We start from the raw sequence: 21,327 nt of genomic DNA on the forward strand, positions 1-21,327 counted from the left end.
GAGGCATGGGAGCAGGCATGCCGGGGGACAGGAAAAGCCTCCGTGCCCCACCCCCACCCCTTCAGCACGCAACAGGAGAAAAGCCTCACGCATGCATGAATGGACATGTGCATGCACATAACACAGAGGTCCCCCACGATGGACGCTGGCCCCAGCCCGGCAGGACCCTTCCCCAACTCTGAGGGGGGAGACGCAGGCCACAGTAGGCAAGACACAGCTGCATCATTGCTCGACCCCTCAAAGCCGGTGCAAGAGGGGCCCGAGTGCCCAAACAGAGGTGGCTACAGGTCCCAGAGAGGAAAGAAGTCAGTACTAAGACAGGACGAAAAACATATAGAATTTTTAATTAACCTATAAAAAGAGTAAAAGAGTGAGGGAGGAGGGGGAGGATGGAGAAGAAGGGAAGGAGGGTGGGAAGAACTTTATAAAGGAGTCAGTAGACAGCAGAGTTAAAGAAGGAAAGAGGATATATGAGTGAACTGTAGGAGCTATAATGAAAATCAAGTATAGTTGTATACTGGGTACAGATTTTAAAAGTAGGAGTCAGAAAAGAAAAAAAGATAAATGATAGTGAATAATTAGTCAGGTCGATAGATAGATATTAAAACAGTGGAAGTAAGTAGAGAAGAATGTATGGGAAAGGTAGGATGAGAGAGAAAGAGGGAGGGAAGAAAAGGGGAGCCAGTAGAGCTTAAAAGGAGAATGGGAGGAAGGAAGAAATGGGGGAGGGAGCAAAGCAGGTCCGAATGAGGAAGTGAAGAAAAAAATTAAGGTGGGAAGGAAGGAAAAGGGAAGGGAGAGCAGGGGTAAAGATAAAGGAAAGAAGGAATGTGGGGAGGGAAAAAATGTAGGAGAAAGATGGGAAGAAGGATGATGGAATAGAAGTAAGAAATAAGGAGGAAATAAAAGTTTATAAATGATGAGTCAGTAGGAAAAAGTGTTACATAAAGTAGAGAGGAAAATTGTGTGAGAGGGAGAAGCCAATAAGGAAGTCAAATACAACTGTGTCTGAAGGGGATAAGATAAAAAAAAAAGTTAATAGGGGCAACCAGTCTGGCAGGGGAGGGCAGTTAGGGGGATCAGGCCAGCAGAAGGGAGGGCAGTTAGGAGGATCAGGCTGGCAGGGGGGAGAGCAGTTAGGGGGATCAGGCAGGCAGAGTGGTTAGGGCAGGCAGGCAGGTGAGCGGTTAGGAGCCAGAGGTCCCAGATTGCGAGAGGGACACCCTTCCATGCATGAATTTCGTGCACCGGGCCTCTAGTTATGGTATAATCTCATAATTGAATAGATACAAATAAGTGGAAGCATATATTGTCTTCTTGGGTAAGAAAAATTAACATCATTAAAATCTCCATACTACCCAAAGCAATCTGTAGATTCAATGCAATTCCTATCAAGATACCAAAGGTGTATTTCACAGAACTAGAACAACTATTCCAAAAATTTATATGGAACCACAAAAGACCCTAAATAAACAGCAATCTAAAAAAGAAGAACAATGTTGGAGGAATCAAGCTACCTAATGTCAAACTATATTACAAAGCTATAGTAATCAAAACAGCATGGTATTGGCATAAAAACATGCACAGAAATTAATGGAACAAAACATAGAGCCCAGAAATTAACTCACACTTTTATGGTCAATAAATATTTGACAAAGGAGGCAGGAACATACAATGGGGCAAAGATTGTCTATTCAATAAATGGTGTTGGGAAAACTGGAGAGATACATGCAAAAAAATGAAACTAGACCACCAACTTACACCATACATAAGAATAAATTCTAAATAGATTAAAGACTTAAATATTAGACATGAAACCATAAATATCCTAGAAGAAAACATAGTTGATAAAATCTCAGACATTTCTTTTGCCAATATATTTTTTTCTGATATATCTCATTAAGCAAAGGAATGAAAAGAAAAATAAACAAACAAATGGACTACATCAAACTAAAAAGTTTTGCAAAGCAAAGGAAATCATCAACAAAATGAAAAGACATATTGGGACATTCATAACCTTCCCAACCTAAGCAGCCATTTCTCTTCTGAAGAGCTAGGCCCTCCCAGAAACCTCAAGGCAGGTAACACAGCCTCCCACATCTTTCCTGCATTTGAGCTATACAAGGAAAACAAAGGCTCTGAATAGCCCGAAAGAGCCCTCAGTAACTGGGTTGGAAGAGGGGTTAGTCCGCCCCATTATTCTGGGAACTAGACTGATAAAAACTCCAGGTTGCCATCTAACCCAACTGGTTTCCATACAAGGATCTCTGACCAACCAAGGCCAGAGTAATAGCTTGGAGAGGAGGAGCTTTCAGTCAGGGAAAAATCATCAATCTGACTTCCTGGAAAGCAAATCAGCAACACTCCCACCTAAAGCCCTGTCAGAAACAGACACTTGAGTGATTAACATTGACAGCTGGCAGACAATCAAAGAGGGCAGCTTGGTCCAGTCTGCTTGCAACCAAGGCCTGTGGAGACAGACACAAGCAGAGGAGCAAAGGATCGCCTGGAGCATGGAATAGTATACAACAGTAAACAAGAATAAAATTTTACCCTTTGTGACAGCATTGATGCACCTGGACAGTATTATGTTAAGTGAAATAAGCCAGTCTGGGAAAGACAAGAATCATATGATTTCACTCATATGTGGAATCTGATGAACAAATAAATGAACAAAGAAAATAGAAACAGACTCAAAGAGACAGAGAACAGATTGACATCTATCGAATGGTAGAGGGTTTGGGGTTGGGTGAAAAAGGTGAAGGGACTAAGAAAAAAACACAAATAAACTCATAGACAGACAATAATATAGTGAGTACCAGAGGGACAGGGGGGTGAGGAGAAGTAGAACAGGATAAAGTGGGCATAAATGGAGATGGAAGGAGACTTGGCTTTGGGAGGTGAACACACAATACAATACACAGATCATGTATTATAGAAATGCACACCTGAAACATATATAATTTTATTAGCCAATGTCACCCCAATAAATTCAATAAAAAATTAAAAGGAATAAACTATTGATGCACGAATTAAAGAAATCTTTAAGAAAACATACAAAATGAGGTAGACCCATCAAAAAAGAGCACATACAAACCAGTCAGAAAAAGACAAATATCACATGATCTCATTTGTGGAATATAATGAACAACATAACTGATGAACAAAACTAGAACCAGAAATATAGAAGCATCGAAAAGACTGTCCAACCTATGAGGGAAGGCGGGGGATGAGGGGGTAAGAGATCAACCAAAGGACTTGTATGCATGCATATGAGCATAACCAGTGGACACAGACAGTAGAGGGGTGAGGGCATGTGCTGAGGGGTGGGAGCAGCCGGGGAGAGGTCAATGGGGGAAAAAGGAGACTCATGTAATACTTTAAATAATAAAGAATTTAAATTAAAAAAAAACACAGAAGAAATAAAAAAGAGCACATACCATGTGATTTTATTTATTAAAATTATATTAAGTAGAAACTAATTTATCATAGCATACAGCAGACCAGTATTTATCTGAAGATGAGGATAAATGGAGAAAGGCATAAGGGAAAGGTAACAAAGAGACAAGAAGAAACTTGGGAGTGTTGGACATGTTAATTAACTTGATTGTGATCCTCATTTCATGAGTGTGTACATATGTCAAAATCTATCAAATTGTACACTTTAAACATATGCAGTATATTGTATGTCAAGTATATGCTAAAATAAAGTTTACTTTAAGAATATGATTTTCTCTGTTAGTGAAACATTTAAACAGACATTTAAGCAAAGAAGGTATATGGATGGCAAATACAAGTATGAAACGGGATTATTTTTCTTAATAGTTTTAAGGCCTCTGCATTATGTCAGGCCACTGGAGGCCAATTATTTGAGGAGTAACTGTTTCAGATTTATCAATTACTTGAGAAGGTAACTGTCTCAGATTTGCTAAGTGTTATCCTCATAAAAGTTTAAAATGTTCCATGCAAAGTGAATTACATACTTTTCCCCATATTCCCTACTTATGTGAATATATGTGGAAGGAGCAAGCAGAGAGAGTTTTACTTTTTTTATTGAGAAGCTGACACAGATACTAAGCAAGGTGTCTCAGGTCACTCTATGCAGTGGTTCTCAACCTTCTGGCCCTTTAAATACAGTTCCTCATGTAGTGACCGAACCATAAAATTATTTTCATTGCTACTTCATAACTGTAATGTTGCTACTGTTATGAATCGTAATGTAAATATCTGATATGCAGGATGGTCTTAAGGGACCCCTGTGAAAGGGTCATTCGACCCCCAAAGGGGTCGCGACCCACAGTTTGAGAACCACTGCATAGGCAAATGGCAGAAATGAGATTAGAATCCAGATCTTCATCTTCTCAGTCAAATGATTATGGGAAAGGTCTTTGTTGGAAGAAAGAATTTTCTGTGATTCCACAGGGTGATCAGAATTTATGGCAGGTTACTGAAAGGTAAGCCTGCCTGTTGGAGGAATCTGTGTTCTGCTCAGTTTTAACACACCCTGGTAGAGATTTCAGGATAGTCAAATATACCTGGTGCTCTGAACTGTTTAAAGCATGTTATAGGTTCGGTAGAATTTTTGCTTCTTAATAAAAAGGTATCTTATCAATATGCTATTGCTTGATACTGCTAATTTGTCCATTTTCTGTACAATAAAAGACTCACATTCATCCACACATCCAAGAACAATAGTTGAGCCAACATTTCATTAGCTTGTATATGTTTCCCAAACCAATGACTGGTTGTGTCCCCCACTTCCTCCACACCACCCCCTTTCTCTTTAGATATTGCTGGGGTGATTTTGGCACAGCCTAGAAGAGGAGGGAAATGGGTTGGAAAAAGGGGAGTTAAAGGGTGCCTTACCAGGGGCCACTACGCTCAAAACAGAAAAAAAAAAAGAAACACAAGAGTGGGAAAACCTAAGCCTCTGTAACCCCTCTCATAGTCAAGACCTCTCCTTATGTGGAATCCTGCCAGAAAATTTAAGGTACCACTGAGAAGGAAGGCAACAGAGATTGAGGATGTTCTTATACTTGTGTTTAAGGACCATTTACAGAGTATAGCTAGCCTGTTTTATACCCCCATTTTTCAATGGGAGACACACACTATAACCCACCCATGCATACACAATGGTAAACAGACCTCAGCAGCTAGTAGAAACAAAAGAACAAAGGTACACATCCAGAATAAAGTACATTTTCCAAGCCCTCAAAAAATTAGGCAAAGATCTGAGTTATGGGAGAATGAGTAAGGGAAGCTATAGGTGGTTACATGAGTGTACCAATTTGTCAAAATTTATCAAAATACATGTTTAAAATGGGTGTATTTGTCAAAATTCATCAAAATATATGTTTAAAATGGGAGGCAGAGGTGGAGGTGAGGGACTGGATTAGCAGGTTAGTGTGAAAGAGAGAGAGTAAATGAGTAAGTATGATTACATAGAAACTTCACCTAAGGGTGGATTAGAACAGAATTAGACACAAATCTCCTTAAATACTAGTGTTTCAAAGGTAGAATTTTCTGTTAAGCCTTTGAATTCCACACTCTAAAATAAAGTCTAATTACTTTTTCCACATTGTCTGGTAGATCAACTTCCCAGCATAATTGTGCAAGGGCAAAAATGATCATATTAGTGTATATGTAGAATAATTTTCTTTAAATAATTCAGACCTGTAGAAAATATATGTTTTTGTTTTAAATTAACTTTACTGAGGTACAGCTTACATACAATAAAATACACCCACTTTAAATGTACATTTTGATGAATTTTGATTAATTTGTACACTCATGTAACCACCAACTATAATAAAAATATAGAAAGTTTCCATCAGAATGAAAAGTTCCCTAGTAGCCCCATCAGTCAATCCCACCAGCCCCAGGCAAACAATGATCTGCTTTCTGTGACTACAGGTTAGATTTGTCTTTTATAGAGTTTCAATTAAATAAAACCATATAACATGTATTCTTTACTGTCTCTGCTTCTTTCACTCAGTGTAACATTTTTGAGCATCATCCATGTCATTACATGTATGGGAAATCCATTCCTTTTTTTAAAAAAAATCTTCATTGTTAAAAGTATTACAGATCTCCACTTTGTTTTTTCCCCCCATTGACTCCCTCCTCCCGCCCCGCCCCTCCCAAGCCTTTGCCACACTATTGTCTGTGTCCATGGTTATGCACATATGCGTATAAGTTCCCCAGTTAATCTCTCCCCCCTACCCCCACCTTCCCTCTGAAATTCATCAGTGGAAAATATATTTCTAAGAAAATGAGCACGTGTCTCAGGTGATAGAAAGGCAAATGCAAAATCAAAAATCAACTGCTGCTATTTAAGAAGAAAATAAATAAATAAATAAATAAATAAATAAATAAATAAATAAAAATAATCCCCCATAAACTGAGAGCATCTTTTAACTGTTGAAAATCGGAAATACAAAGGGAATAAAAAAATACATTTTTTTCTTTCTGAATTGTTTTCAGTGTTGGCACACAATGAAAGCACACACAGACTGCTAAATCAATGCCCAACGTAATCGTACTATTGTGAGTCACTGGAGACAGGGCTGGACTGAAGTAGTGGAAAGTCTGAAATACACAATATTTCTAAAGACATGTATTTTTGTTACTTTCAAGTGCAAACAATTATTTCATCTATGTTAAAACATTTTGCCTGGTAAAGGACTCACTTTCCACAGAGTTCAGAATGGATTGTAAGACATAAGAGTTTTTCAATGAAGCAGATTTCACCTTGGCACTCCATCTTTCAGAGAAACAACCATACCTAATGTTTATTGAACACTTTCTGTATACTAGGCAAACAGTGTTCTAAGCAGTTTACATGGGTCATCACATTCATTCTTCACAATTACTTTTAAAATAGGTTCGATGATTATCCCCATTTTACTGATGAGGAAACTGAAATTTAGGGAGATTAAATACCTGGTTCAAAATTATACAATTTAGTGATGAGTTAGAGCCCAGATAAGTTAGAACCAAAATAAGCTAACTCTAGAGCCTAGAGTACTATGCTGTCTCAGATAAACAACTTTCAGCCTCAGGTAAAAAAGCTGATACCAGGGATTTATTTTCAAAATGAAAGAAACTTTATAGTGTGTTTTGACATCAGCACACACTAAACTCTCTCTTTTACATTCTCCACTCTCTGTAGCTACATACCTGATTCCAAACAAAGATCACTGAGATCCAGTGTCATGAGCCTCAGGGCCTCGGGGACTGTCGGATCCTCTGGCATCGAAGAAAGAGACAGTTATCTTTAGTACACTGTATTGCTAAAGCAGGAAACTAAAATAGCACCTTTGAGAGGAAATTGGAACACAGGTTGAAATATAAAGGTTTTCTGCTTAAAACTGAAAGTTAACCAGGTAAATCAATCAATTACAACCTCTCATTCCCTGAGCAGACTTTGCTTCAAGGAGCCTAACAATTATTTATATATATTATCACAATTTAAAAAATACACCTCCATTTCTATCTGTTTAATAAGCTTTTTTTCTTTAGATAGTACATAAGCGAGCTTTAGCCCAGGCTTGCCTCATCATAACACTCAAGATCGTTAATTAAGGAGTCAGGATTATGAAGATTTATGTATTTACCTCTGATAAAAATACTGATAATCTAATATGATCATTCAACATTTTTGTTGTGTAGTGATAAATAATACCATGTGATTATGACTATGAAAAAAAACAGAAAAATAATATTGAAGAAAAACTAAAGAAATCATCTTTTGATGGGTTGCAAAGTTAGAAAGCTGCTGGGCAAGTTGCCATGGATACCATATCCTGAATATAATACTGGGCTTTTCCTCACAGTTAAGCACTAAAGACCAGACTTTCCAGGTTTACACTTCCTTTCTACATATGCACTACCAGCTACTTGAAATGGAAACTCTCTATTTTGATGAATGATAATGCAATGGGAAATTTCCTGAGCAAGAATCCTAATCTGTTTAAAGGTATTAAAATGATATTAATTCCAAAAGGATTTTTATCCCATTTCTACATTACCCAAGATTTCTAAATCAAACTCACTGCACAATAATCTTTATAAAATTATAGTAAAGAATCAGAAATCAGTCCAGCCAGAGGGGCTCAGTGGTTGATCATTGACCTATGAACCAGGAGGTCACTGTTTGATTCCATCCGGGCACATGCCTGGGATGTGGGCTTGGTCCCTGGGTGGGAGTCGTGCGGGAGGCATGTGGGAGGCAGCCGAATCAATGTTTCTCTCTCATCATTGATGTGTCTATCTCTCTCTTCCTGTCCCTTCCTCTCTGAAATATATATATATATATTTAAAGGAATCAGAAATCAGGAATTGGTCATAACCACTATAGACCTACATGGGCCTTTTTCATCACTGACACTTGCCACCCAATGGCACACATTCTTACTGCCCATTTATTTGAGCTTTATGAGGTCTGGACAGAACAAAGTACATGGAAAATTGGGAATCCTCTCCATAGATCGCAGACAATATACTAGAAACATACCAAACTAAGTTACTGTGTCAATGGGTCACTGCTCCCTTCATATTCTTTGGACTTAACACAATGACTAAGACATTTCTTTCATATTATAGGAGAAAATTTGAGCACGTAAGAGAGTTCATAGAAAAAAGCAAAGAAGGAGCAGAAGCAGTAGTCTATAGGGAAAATCAGACTCACAGTTAGAGTCTAACAGGTCCAAATCCCAACTTTCTTTTAATTGAGGTAACATTGCTTAATAACATCATATAAGTTTCAGGTATATAACATTATAATTCTACATCTGTATGCAATATGGTGTGCTCACCATCAAAAGTCTAGTTTTCATTCAGCACCATAAATTGACCCTCTTTACCCATTTCACCCTCTTCCCAGCCCCCTCCTCCACTGATAATCACCATTCTGTTGTCTCTATTGATGATTTTTTGTTCGTTTTATTTGTTCATTTATTTATTTTTTTGTTTTATATTCCACATATGAGTGAAATAATATGATTTGTGTCCTTTCCTGATTGACTTATTTTATTTAGCCTAATACCCTCAAGGTCCATTTATGTGGTCATATATGGAAATATTTCATATTTTTCATGGCCAAGTAGTATTCCCCAGGTTTGTCATTTTACTAACACAGTTGACCCAGGGTAAATAACTTAATTTCATTAAGACTTATCTTACTCATTTATAACATTTAGATGATAATACTTCCTACACTGTAGAATTAGTATGAGGACAAAATGAGTGATATATGTAAAACACTTAGAACAGTGTTAATTATTCACTAAGTGGTAGCCTTTATTATTATTCTTCCATACCTCCAATCCTTTATTTCATTATGGTTACGGGAAAAATGAAACAAGCTTATGGTAGCACTAACTTCCACCAGGAGAGCACTGGCATAGTCTTTATTGCCTATCTGCTTCTTTATGTACTTTCTAAGTTAGCCCCTCACACAAGTTTATACATTAACTTAAAAATCTCCAGGCTTTCTACCTTCCTAATATGCAAACCCTGCCTCTTCAGGCAATGCCTTCTATCTAGCTAATGTTCTTCAGGGTTTCCCTCTGCTCCCTGAGAAATAGAACCTGCCCTGCATGTGACTCTGTGTCTACTCTGCCACTAAGATATATGACTTAATGATCTTCCACACTTTTGAGAATTTGCCTTGTTCTTAAACTCTTGACTCACTCATTCTTTTATTTTTATTTTGCAAGCCCCCTAATACTAAATGACCCTCTCTATCTCTGGGGTACATTACTGATTGTTTTTGCTTATCCATTTTATTGGGCCTCTTTATGAGCCATGAGCCCCATGAGTGGCTTCTTTCAGAATCTTAATAAGCCTTTAGCAAGTCTTTTATACACTTGAGGGTATAGATGAAAAATTTCTAATTGAAATGAATTAATCTTTAACAAGTATGATTAAAAATAAAAAGAAGACATAAATAATATAAACCATGGATGAAACTGGAGAGCATTATGCTAAGTGAAATAAGCCAATCAGAGAAAGATAAATAACACATGAACTCACTCATTTGTGGACTATAATGAACAACATAAACTGATGAACAAAAACAGATCCATAGACAGAGAAGCATCGATCAGACCATCAAACTTCAGAGGGAAGGTAGGGGAGGGTGGGAGTAAGGGGAAGAGATTAACCAAAGGACTTATATGCAAGCATATAGGCCTAACCAATGGACACCGACAACAGGGGGGTGAGGGCATGAGTGGGGGGGATAGGGTGTAACGTGGGGATAAGGACACATATGTAATAACTTAATCAATAAAAATATTTTAAAAAATAAACCACAAACCAAAAGAGAAAACCTAAATAGAGATAAAATTATAAAATTATCAAGTAATACTATATATTGCTTTATATAAGTTAATTTGAACGCATAGATGAAATAAAAATATAAATAGAATGACTCAAATAGGCCTAGAAGAAATAGAAAATGTGAATAGACCAATACTTAGAGAAGAAATTTAATCATATATCCACTAAAAATACACAAGGCTCAGGAGATAAAGGTAGTATTATAAGCAAACATTCAAGGAAGAGATAATTTCCAATTAATATGAACCATTTTACAACACCGAAAAACATAAACACTATTCAACTTAGTTTTTCTCATTTTATGTACCTGGGAAAATAGATAGCACAAGGAAAGAGAGCTATAGGTTAATATCACTTATGAATTTAGATAGGAAAATCCCAAATAAAATATTGACAAATAGAACAGATGATTAAAAAGAATAGTGTCTCCCAAAAATTGTAATTGTATAAGGTGATGAATGTGTTAACTCACCTTGCTGTGGTAGTCATTACACAATATATTCATATATTATGTCATTATGTTGTATACCTTAAACATACATGTTACATGTCAAATATATCTCAATAAAGTTTGTAGATAAATTCTTAAAAATTTAACAATGATGCTTACACATTAACAGATTGCAAAGGAAAAATGCCATAAAATCATCAATAGAATTTTTAGGGAAAGAAAACAACATCATGAAATTCAACATAGGTACATACTTTTAAAAAATAATAGAAAATTAATTATAACGTTCTTAATTTCACAAAAGGTAGTTACCAGAGACTTAGATCAAGCATCATACCTGACTGTGAATTAAAACTCTCCCTATTAAAATAAAAACACAAGGGCACTAGTCATTAGTACTATTATTTAACATATTACTAGAGTCTTAGCTAATTAATGAGAGTAAAAAGAAATGAAAGTTTTAAAGTCTGGCAAAGAATTGGAAAATGGTTGTAAAATACTTTTAGAATGAGGAAAAATGACATTGGCAGAAATATCTATATATATAAAAGCCCAACAACCGAATGACAGAACAACCAGAAAGACCAGTTGACCAGTTGCTATGATGCGCACTGACCACCAGGGGGCAGATGCTCAACATAGGAACATCTGGTGGTCACTGTGCTCCCACAGTGGGAGCACCACTCAGCTGACCAGGATGAGTGACGCTTCCACAGCGGACCAAGTCCCCCACCAGTGCACAAATCCATGCACTGGGCCTCTAGTTATCTATATAAAAATCCCAAGAGATAAAAGTTAATAAACTAATACAGCTAAACATAGAATGCAGAAAGGAGGTAGCTATAATATTGATATGTAAAAACCAATCTTTCATATATAACAGCAATAATTTACTTAAAAGCAATGTAAAGACAGACCAATGGAACAGAATAAAACTTCAGAAATAGGAAAAGTCATATGGAAATTTTGTCCATGATAAAGGTTGCATTTCAAATTCCCAAAGACAAAGACATGCATTTTTAAAAAATAGTGTTGGGGCAACAAGATAACTATTTGGAAAAGAAAAAAAATGGATGCACAACTCACACGATAGAGAAGAATAAATTCCAGTGGGTGAGAGAGATTCAATTTAAAAAAGTGAAATTATACAAGTTGAGTGAGGTAAAAGGGTTTCTACCTAAGACTCAAAACTATAAAGCTTTTAAAACTAAACATTGGAGAATATATTTACAATTTTGTGGTAGGCAAAGATTTCCTGAAGAAGACATGGAAAGCAATTATTATAAAATTTAAAAATGATAAATTGGACATTGTCAATATTAAAGCACTCTGCTCATCAATACACATAAACAACAACAACAACAACAACAACAAAATAACCCCAAACCAAAACAAAACAAAAAAATGAAAAAGCAAGACACATACTGGTAGAAAATATTCTCAATCTAAATATATAATAAAGGACTTGTATCCAGAATATATAAACAACTACTACAAATTAATAATAAAAAAAGAAACAACTCATTGAGAAAATGGACAAAATAATTGAATAGATGTTTAACAAACAAAGATAAACAAATGGCTAGTAAGTATATTCAAAGGTGCTCAACATCATTAGTAACCAGGGCAATTAAACGTAAGACCAAAATAACTTACCATTTCATACTCACTAGAAGAGCTAAAATGAAAATGACTGAAATTCACCAAATGCTGTTGAACATGTGGAGTAACTAAAACTATCAAAGGTTGCTTGTGGAAGTGTAAAGTTGTGCAACCACTTTGTAAAATAATTCAGACAATTTTTAATTTTTTAAATTTAATTTTTAATTTATTGATTTGAGAGGGAGTGTGATAAAGAGAGAAATACCAATTTGTTGTTCCACTTACTGGTTGATTCTTGTATGTGATTAAGGGTTGAACTCACAATCTTGGTGTATTGGGTCAATGCTTAAACCAACTGAGCTATCTGGCAATGGCAGAAGTTTTTTATAAAGTTAAACATATATCTACCCTATGACCTATCCAGCAAAATATATGTCCTCAAAATAACTGTACATATATATATGTGTGTGTGTGTGTGTGTGTGTGTGTGTGTGTGTGTGTTTATAGCAGCTTTATTCATAATAGAACCAAACTAGAAACAACCTAAGTTTCCATCAACAAAAAAGGATATACAAATTGTGGTACATTCATAGAATTGAATATGGTTCACTAATAAAAATGATCAAGGTACTGATAATGCAAAAGCATGGATGAATCTAAGAACATTGGGCTTAGTGAAAAACACAAACATAGACAACTACTTACTATATGATTTCATTTATATGCGATTTTAGAAAAAGTAAAAATATAGTGATAGAAAGTGTATAAGTGATTGTTAGGGCTTCATGACATAGGAGGTGATGGATTGTAAAGGAGCACAATGTAACTTTTTGAAGCTATGGAAATACTCTATATCTTGATTGTGACAGTGGTCCATAACTGGATAAATTTGTCAAAACTACTTAGAAATGTACTCTTAAAACTGGTAGTTTTACTGTCTGTAAATTGTATCCTGATAAAGGTATTTTGAAAAGGTCCACAATATAATATTTTTCCATTAGATGCACAAAGGTTTTTAATTTATATTAACAACTGTTGGGAAGATATGAGGAAAGAATACTTTCATACACTGCAGGTGAGAGTATATTGAACCACTATTTTGAAGCATAATTTAGAAAATAATATTTTAAATCTGAATATCTAATGATAGCAATTCCATTTCTTAATAGAGAGATACTCATACACAGGCACAAGCAGACATGTATAAGGATGTTCATTGTAATGCTGTCTGTAACTCAAAAAAAAACCAGGCAGAACTTCAATGTTCCTTAACAACAGAATGACTAAATATGCCATGGTATAGTCACATTCATAATTACTTTGCAACAAGTAAAAGGATAAAGTTGAAAATTTGTGTACTACTATGAAAAGATCTCAAAATCATTCTTGAGTGGCATAAAAAATAAAATGAACACTTACCATATGATTCTATTTTTAAATGGGAATATTTTTATCAAAATAAACAAATCTGGGGAAACTTTGCAGGGTATTTTTATTACCTCCGGGTATGAAATTGGTTAATATAAGTAGATCAAGATTTCAAATTTCTGTGTGGTAAAAGGTAAAAGAATATTAAAAGATAAGAAACAGACTGGTAGAAGACACTTGCCAAAAATATAATTTATAGCATATATTATTTTTATTGTAGGAAAATTAACATAACATAAAATTTAGCACTTAGCCATTTAAAAGGGACTGAATCCAAGAATACTGTATCCATCAAGGCTATCATTCAAAATTGAAGGGGAAATCAGGAGCTTCACAGACAAGAAAAGGGCTAAGGGAGTTTATCACTACCAAGCCAGCAATGCAAGAAATCCTAAAGGAACTGCTGAAAAAAAAGAAGAAAAAGGGGGGGAGAAGAAACACAGGCACCAAAAATATAAATGGCTACAAACAAGTATCCACCAATAATATCTTTAAACATAAATGGACTAAATCCTCCAATCATATCAAGCATCTTCTCAGACCACAATGGCATAACATTAGAAATCAACTACAATAAAATCAATGAAAAAATTCAAATTCAAACACTGGGAGACTGAATAGCATGCTATTAAACAATGATTGGGTTACCAAAGAGATCAAAGAAGAAATTAAAAACATCCTGGAAACAAATGACAATAAAAACACAACAATCCAAATCCTATGGGACACAGTGAAAGCAGTTATGAGAGGGAAGTTCATAGCATTACAGGCCTATCTAAAAAATACACACACACACACACACACACACACACACACATACACACAGACACACAAAACCTACAAAAAAAAACACAAGAAAAAATGGTAATAAATTATATAACTCTACAACTTAAAAAATTAGAAAGAGAACAATAAGCCGTAGCCGGTTTGGCTCACTGGATAGAGCATCGGCCTGGGGACTGAAGGGTCTCAGGTTCGATTCCGGTCAAGGGCATGTACCTTGGTTGCAGGCACATCCCCAGTAGGGGGTGTGCAGGAGGCAGCTGATCGATGCTTCTCTCTCATCGAGATTTCTAACTCTCTAACTCTCTTCCTTCCTCTCTGTAAAAAAATCAATAAAATATATGTTTTTTAAAAAAGGAAGAGAGCAACAAGAAAAGCCAAGAGTGAGCAGAAAGAAGGAGATAATAAAGATCAAAGATCAAAGCAGAAATAAATGACGTAGAGACCCAAAAAAACAATACAAAAGATCAATGAAACAAAGAGCTGGTTCTTTAAAAGGACAAATAAGATTCATGAACCTCTAGCCAGGCTCACCAAGAAGCCAAGAGAGAGGACCCAAATAAACAAAATCAGAAATGAAAGAGGTGAAATAACAGCAGACCCCACAAAAATACAAAGGATTGTAAAACAAATATTATGAACAACTCTATTTCAACAAACTAAACAACCTAGGGGAAATGGACATATTCCTAGAAAAATATGACCTAAAAATCAACCAAGAAGAATAAAAAAACCTCCACAGGCCTATAACTTAGGAGGAAATTGAAGCAGTAATCAAAAACCTTCCAGCAAACAAAAGCCCAGGGCCAGTTGGCTTCACAGGGGAATTTTAACAAACATTCAAAGAAGAATTAAAACCTATTCTTCTCAGACTATTACAAAAATTTCAAGAGGAAGGCACATTTCCAAGTTCTTTCTATGAAGCCAGCCTTCCCTAATCCCAAAACTAGATAAGGACACTACAAAGAAAGAGAATTACAGGCCAATATCCTTGATGCTAAAATCCTCAACAAATTTCTAGTAAATTGGATCCAGCATTACACTAGAAAGATCATACACCATGACCAAGTGGGATATATTCCAATGATGCAAGGCTGGTACAATATGTGCAAATCAGTAAACTTAATATATCACACAAACAAATTAAGAGACAAAAATCACATAACCATATCAATTGATGCAGAAAAGGCATTTGACAAAATCTTACACCCTTTCCTGATTAAAAACAGAACAAAACTTTCAGTAAAGTGGGAATTGAGGGATCATACCTCACCATAATAAAAGCCTTATATGACAAACCTGCAGCCAACATCATACTCAATGGGCAAAAACTAAAAACATTTCCCCTAAGAACAGGAACAAGACAGGGATGCCCTCTCTCACCACTCCTGTTCGACACAGTACTGGAAGTACTAGCCATAGTGATCAGAGAAGAAGATGAAATAAAAGGCATCCAAATTGGAAAAGAAGTAGCAAAATTGTCATTATTCACAGATGACAGGATATTGTATATAGAAAACCCTAAATACTCCATCAAAAACTACTAGAATTAATAAATGAATTTGGCAATGTAGCAGGATACAAAATTAATACCATGAAATCTATGGCTTTTTTAATACACCAATAATGAACTCACAGAAAGAGAAACTAAAAAAGCAATCCCATTTGCCATTGCAACAAAACAATTAAGATACCTAGGAATAAATTTAACCAAGGAGGTAAAGAACCTGTATTCAGAAAATTACAGGACATTGGAAAAAGAGAGAGGAAGACATAAACAAATGGAAGAATATACCGTGTTCAATGATTGGTAGAATCAACATCATTAAAATTTCCATACTACCCAAAGGAATCTATAGATTCAATGCAATCCCCATGAAAATACCAATGATATACTTCAAAGACCTAGAACAAACACTCCAAAAATTCATCGGGAATAAAAAAAAGACCCCGAATAGCTGCAGCAATCTTGAAAAGACCTAAATTTGAGGGAACACAATGCCAGATGTCAAGCTACACTACAAAGCCACTGTTCTCAAAACTGCCTAGTACTGTCACAAGAACAGACATATATAGACCAATGGGACAGAACAGAGAACCCAGAAATCTACCCAAGCCATTATGCTCAATTAATATTTGACAAAGGAAGCAAGAGCATACAAGGAGTCAAGACTGTCTCTTCAATAAATAGTGCTGGGGAAATTGGACAGATACATGCGAAAAATAAAACTAGACCACCAACTTACACCATACACAAAAATAAACCCAAAATGGATAAAGTACTTAAACATAAGATGGGAAACCATAAAATTCTTAGAAGAAGCCATAGGCACCAAAATAGCAGACATTTGTTGTAGCAATATCTTTACCAATATAGCCCCTAGGGCCGTGGTCGGCAAACTGCAGCTCGCGAACCACATGCGGCTCTTTGGCCCCTTGAGTGTGGCTCTTCCTAAGCCTTAGGAGTACCCTAATTAAGTTAATAACAATGTACCTACCTATATAGTTTAAGTTTAAAAAATTTGGCTCTCAAAAGAAATTTCGATCGTTGTACTGTTGATATTTGGCTCTGTTGACTAATGAGTTTGCTGACCACTGCCCTAGGGCAATGGAAACTAAGGAGAAAATAAACAACTGGGACTTCATCAAAATAAAAAACTTCTGCACAGCAAAAGAAACCATCAACAAAATAACAAGAAAGCCCACTGATAAGGGTTTAATCTCCAAAATTTATAGGGAACTCATACAACTTAACAAACGGAAGATAAACAACCCAATCAAAAAATGGGCAATAGACCTAAATAGATACTTTTCATAAGAAGACATAGGAAGGCCAAGAGACATATGAAAACATGCTCAAAGTCATTAGTCATCTGAGACATGCAAATCAAAACAACAATGAGGTACAATCTCACACCTGTCAGAATGGCTATCATCAACAGATCAACAAATGACAAGTGCTGGCAAGGATGTGGAGAAAAAGGAACCCTCTTTCACTGCTAGTGGGAATTCAGACTGGTGCTACCACTGTGGAAAACAGTGTGGTGTTTCCTCAAAAAATTAAAAATGGAACTTCTGTTTGACCCAGTAATCACACTTCTAGGAATATATCCCAAGAAACACCAATCAGAAAGGATATATGCATCCCTATGTTCATAGCAGCACAATTTATAATAGCTAAAATTTGGAAACAGCCTGAGTGCCCATCAGCAGATGAGTGGATTAAAAAGCAGCGGCATATATACACAATGGAATTCTACACTGCTGTAAAAAAGAAGGAATTCTTACCATTTGCAACAGCGTGGATGGAACTGGAGAGCATTATGCTAAGCGAAATGAGCCAGTCAGAGAAAGATAAATATCACATGATCTCACTCATTTGTGGAATATAATGAACAACATAAACTGATGATCAAAAATAGAACCAGAGTCATAGAAGCATCGAACAGACTGTCCAACCTTTGAGGTTAGGTCGTGGCTGAGGGGTTAGGAGATCAACCAAAGAACTTTTATGCATACACATGAGCATAACCAATGGATACAGGCGGAGGGTTGGGGGATGAGGGCATGTGCTGGGGGGGTGGGGTAGGTAAGGGAGAGGTCAATGGGAGAAAAAGGAGACTTATGTAATACTTTAAACAATAAAGAATTTAAATTTTAAAAAATAATAATAATTGGCGAGGCCGCGTTTGAATGGCCCTGAGTGGGGCTTGGCTCGGGAGCTCAGGGACTCTCTTGGCTTTCAGGTGCAGTTGGTTAGTGCCAGGGCTTGACTGAGGTGCCGCGGTACATTGAGGCACCGGTATTTAAGAGATTATGGCATCTGAAAACCACAATGTTATAAAACAGAACTTTTATAATAATATTGAGGATCATTCCATTGATCGTCCTAGATAAAGGATCTCTAATTTCACTAATAAGAGCATGAAGGAGGTTAAGAAATCTCCAAAACAGTTGGCTGCTTACATAAATAGAACAGTTGGACTCGCTGTTAAAAGCCCAGATAAGCCCTGACTGGTTTGGTTCAGTGGATAGAGGGTCGGCCTGCGGACTGAAGGGTCCCGGGTTCAATTCCGGTCAAGGGCATGTACCTTGGTTGCAGGCACATCCCCAGTTGGGGGTGTGCAGTAGGCAGCTGATCGATTTTTCTCTCTCATGGATGTTTCTGACTCTCTATCCCTCTCCCTTCCTCTCTGTAAAGAACAATAAAATATACTTTAAAAAAAAAAACAGATAAGGTGATCTACCACAGAAAGAAAGTTCATTATCCTTTTCCAAATTCTTGTTTTAAAAAGAAACAGTCCCCTAGAAGTGGGAGCTGTGACATGCAAATAAAGAAAATGAACTGGCTTGTGCAGACCACCTGCCTGAAAAATTACACCATGATAGTCAAACATATTTGCCTAACTCCAGTGATTCTGGTTCTTCACAGACAGAAAGCGCATCATCAAAATACAGTGGGGTTTTTTCTGAGGTTTCTCAGGATCATGAAAAAATGGCACAGGTTTTGTTCAGCAGGAATTTGAGATTGAATGTAGCTTTAACTTATTGGAAAAAGAGAAGTATAAGTGAACTTGTAGCTTATTTGGTGAGGATAGAAGACCTTGGAGTGGTGGTGGATTGCCTTCCTGAGCTTACCAATAGTTTACAAGAAGGAAAACAATACATCTCACTCGGCTGCTGTGTAGACTTGTTGCCTCTTGTACAGTCACTACTTAAAAACAAATTTGAAGAATATGTAGTAGTTGGTTTAAACTGGCTTCAAGCAATCATAAAAAGGTGGTGGTCAGAACTATCATCCAAAACAGACATTACAAATGATGGAAATATTCATATTTTAAAACAACAATTAAGTAGATTATGGGAACAAGAAAACCATCTTACTTTGGTTCCAGGATACACTGGTAATATAGCTAAGGGTGTAGGTGCTTATTTATTACAGGTGCATTGAAAGACTTCATCTACTAAAGAGCATTTGGTTATTCAAAACATCCCTGGACTATATGATTTCCAAACATGCCTCATTGGAGAACTGTGAAAGAAATCAAACCTGTTTTCTTTTAAAGCAACATATGAAACCAATAACAAAATCCTAACAATCTACTTCACATTGAAGTGGAAAAATATCTGAAAGGAGCAGCTTCAACTTTAATAAGGTGAAAGTGCACTATGAAGATTGTTCACCTTTGCTGCATTTGGGATTTATATGGTTACTTGGCAAGAACAACTGGATCTTAATGCAATGCTTCATAGAATATACTTTATATTATGTGAAAAAAATAAGACAAAACTTATTACTAGAAAAAGCAAAGACCAATCATTACTTTTTTTAAAATTTTATTTTATTGTTTAAAGTATTACAGATAGTAGTACATATGTTTCCTTTTTTTCCCCATTGACCTTCCTCTGGCCTCCCCTACCCCCCGGCACATGCCATCACCCCCTTCACCCCCCAAGACAACCAATGTCTTGTGTCCATTGGTTATGCTTATATGCATGCATACAAGTTCTTCGGTTGATCTCTTACCCGCCCCCACCAACACTCCCCAGCCTTCCCACTGTAATTTGACAGTCTATTCCATGCTTCTCTGCCTCTGTATCTGTCTTTTTGTTCCTCAGTTTATAATGGTCTTTATTATCCATAAATGTGTGAGATCACGTGGTGTTTTTCTTTCACTTCATGGCTTACTTCACTTAGCATAATGCTCTCCAGTTCCATCCATGATGCTGCAAATGGTAAGAATTCCTTCTTTTGTATAGCAGTGTAGTATTCCATTGTGTAGATGTACCATGGTTTTCTAATCCACTCATCTGCTGATGGGCACTTAGGCTGTTTCCAAATCATAGCTATTGTAAATTGTGCTGCTATGAACATGGGGGTGCATATATCTTTTCTAATTGGTGTTTCTGTTTTCTTGGGATATATTCCTAGAAGTGGTATCACTGGGTCAAATGGCAGTTTCATTTTTAAATTTTTAAGGAAACGCCATACTGTTTTCAACAATGGCTGCACCAGTCTGCATTCCCACCAGCAATGAAGGAGGGTTCCTTTTTCTCCGCATCCTCTCCAGCACTTGTCATTTGTTGATTTGTTAATGATAGCCATTCTGACAGGTATGAGGTGGTACCTCATTGTTGTTTTGATTTGCATATCTCAGATGATTAGTGACTTTGAGCATGTTTTCATGTGTCTCTTGGCTTTCTGAGTGTCCTCTTTTGAAAATATTCTATTTAGGTCCTTTGCTCATTTTTTGATTGGATTGTTTATTTTCCTTTTGTTGAATTGTATGAGTTCCCTGTAAATGTTGGAGATTAAACCTTTATTGGAGATAACATTGGCAAATATGTTCTCCCATGCAGTGGGCTTTCTTGTTGTTCTGTTGATGGTTTCTTTTGCTGTGCAGAAGCTTTTTATTTTGATTTAATCCCATTTGTTTATTTTCTCCTTAGTCTCTCTTGCCCTAGGATCTGTGTCTGTAAAGATATTGCTATGATATATGCCTGAAATTTTGCTGCCTATGGAGTCTTGTAGGATTTTTATCTTGTAGGTTTCCCGTCTTACATTCAAGTCCATTAACCATTTTGAGTTTGTTTTTGTGTATGGTGTAAGTTTGTGATCTAGTTTCATTTTTATTTGCATGTATCTGACCAAATTTTCCAGCAGCATTTATTAAAGAGGCTGTTTTGACTCTATTGTATGCTCTTGCCTCCTTTGTCGA

The 21,327-nt window shown here is 36.3% G+C and overlaps 1 pseudogene; it reads left to right on the forward strand.

Annotated features, from left to right (window-relative positions):
• Nucleotides 1–18,424: 18,424 nt before the first annotated feature.
• Nucleotides 18,425–19,559, forward strand: LOC102418501 (annotated as a pseudogene).
• The last annotated feature ends 1,768 nt before the right edge of the window (nucleotides 19,560–21,327 follow it).

This window comes from Myotis lucifugus, unplaced genomic scaffold (assembly GCF_000147115.1).
Source record: "Myotis lucifugus unplaced genomic scaffold, Myoluc2.0 scaffold_2, whole genome shotgun sequence".
Lineage (NCBI taxonomy): Eukaryota > Metazoa > Chordata > Mammalia > Chiroptera > Vespertilionidae > Myotis > Myotis lucifugus.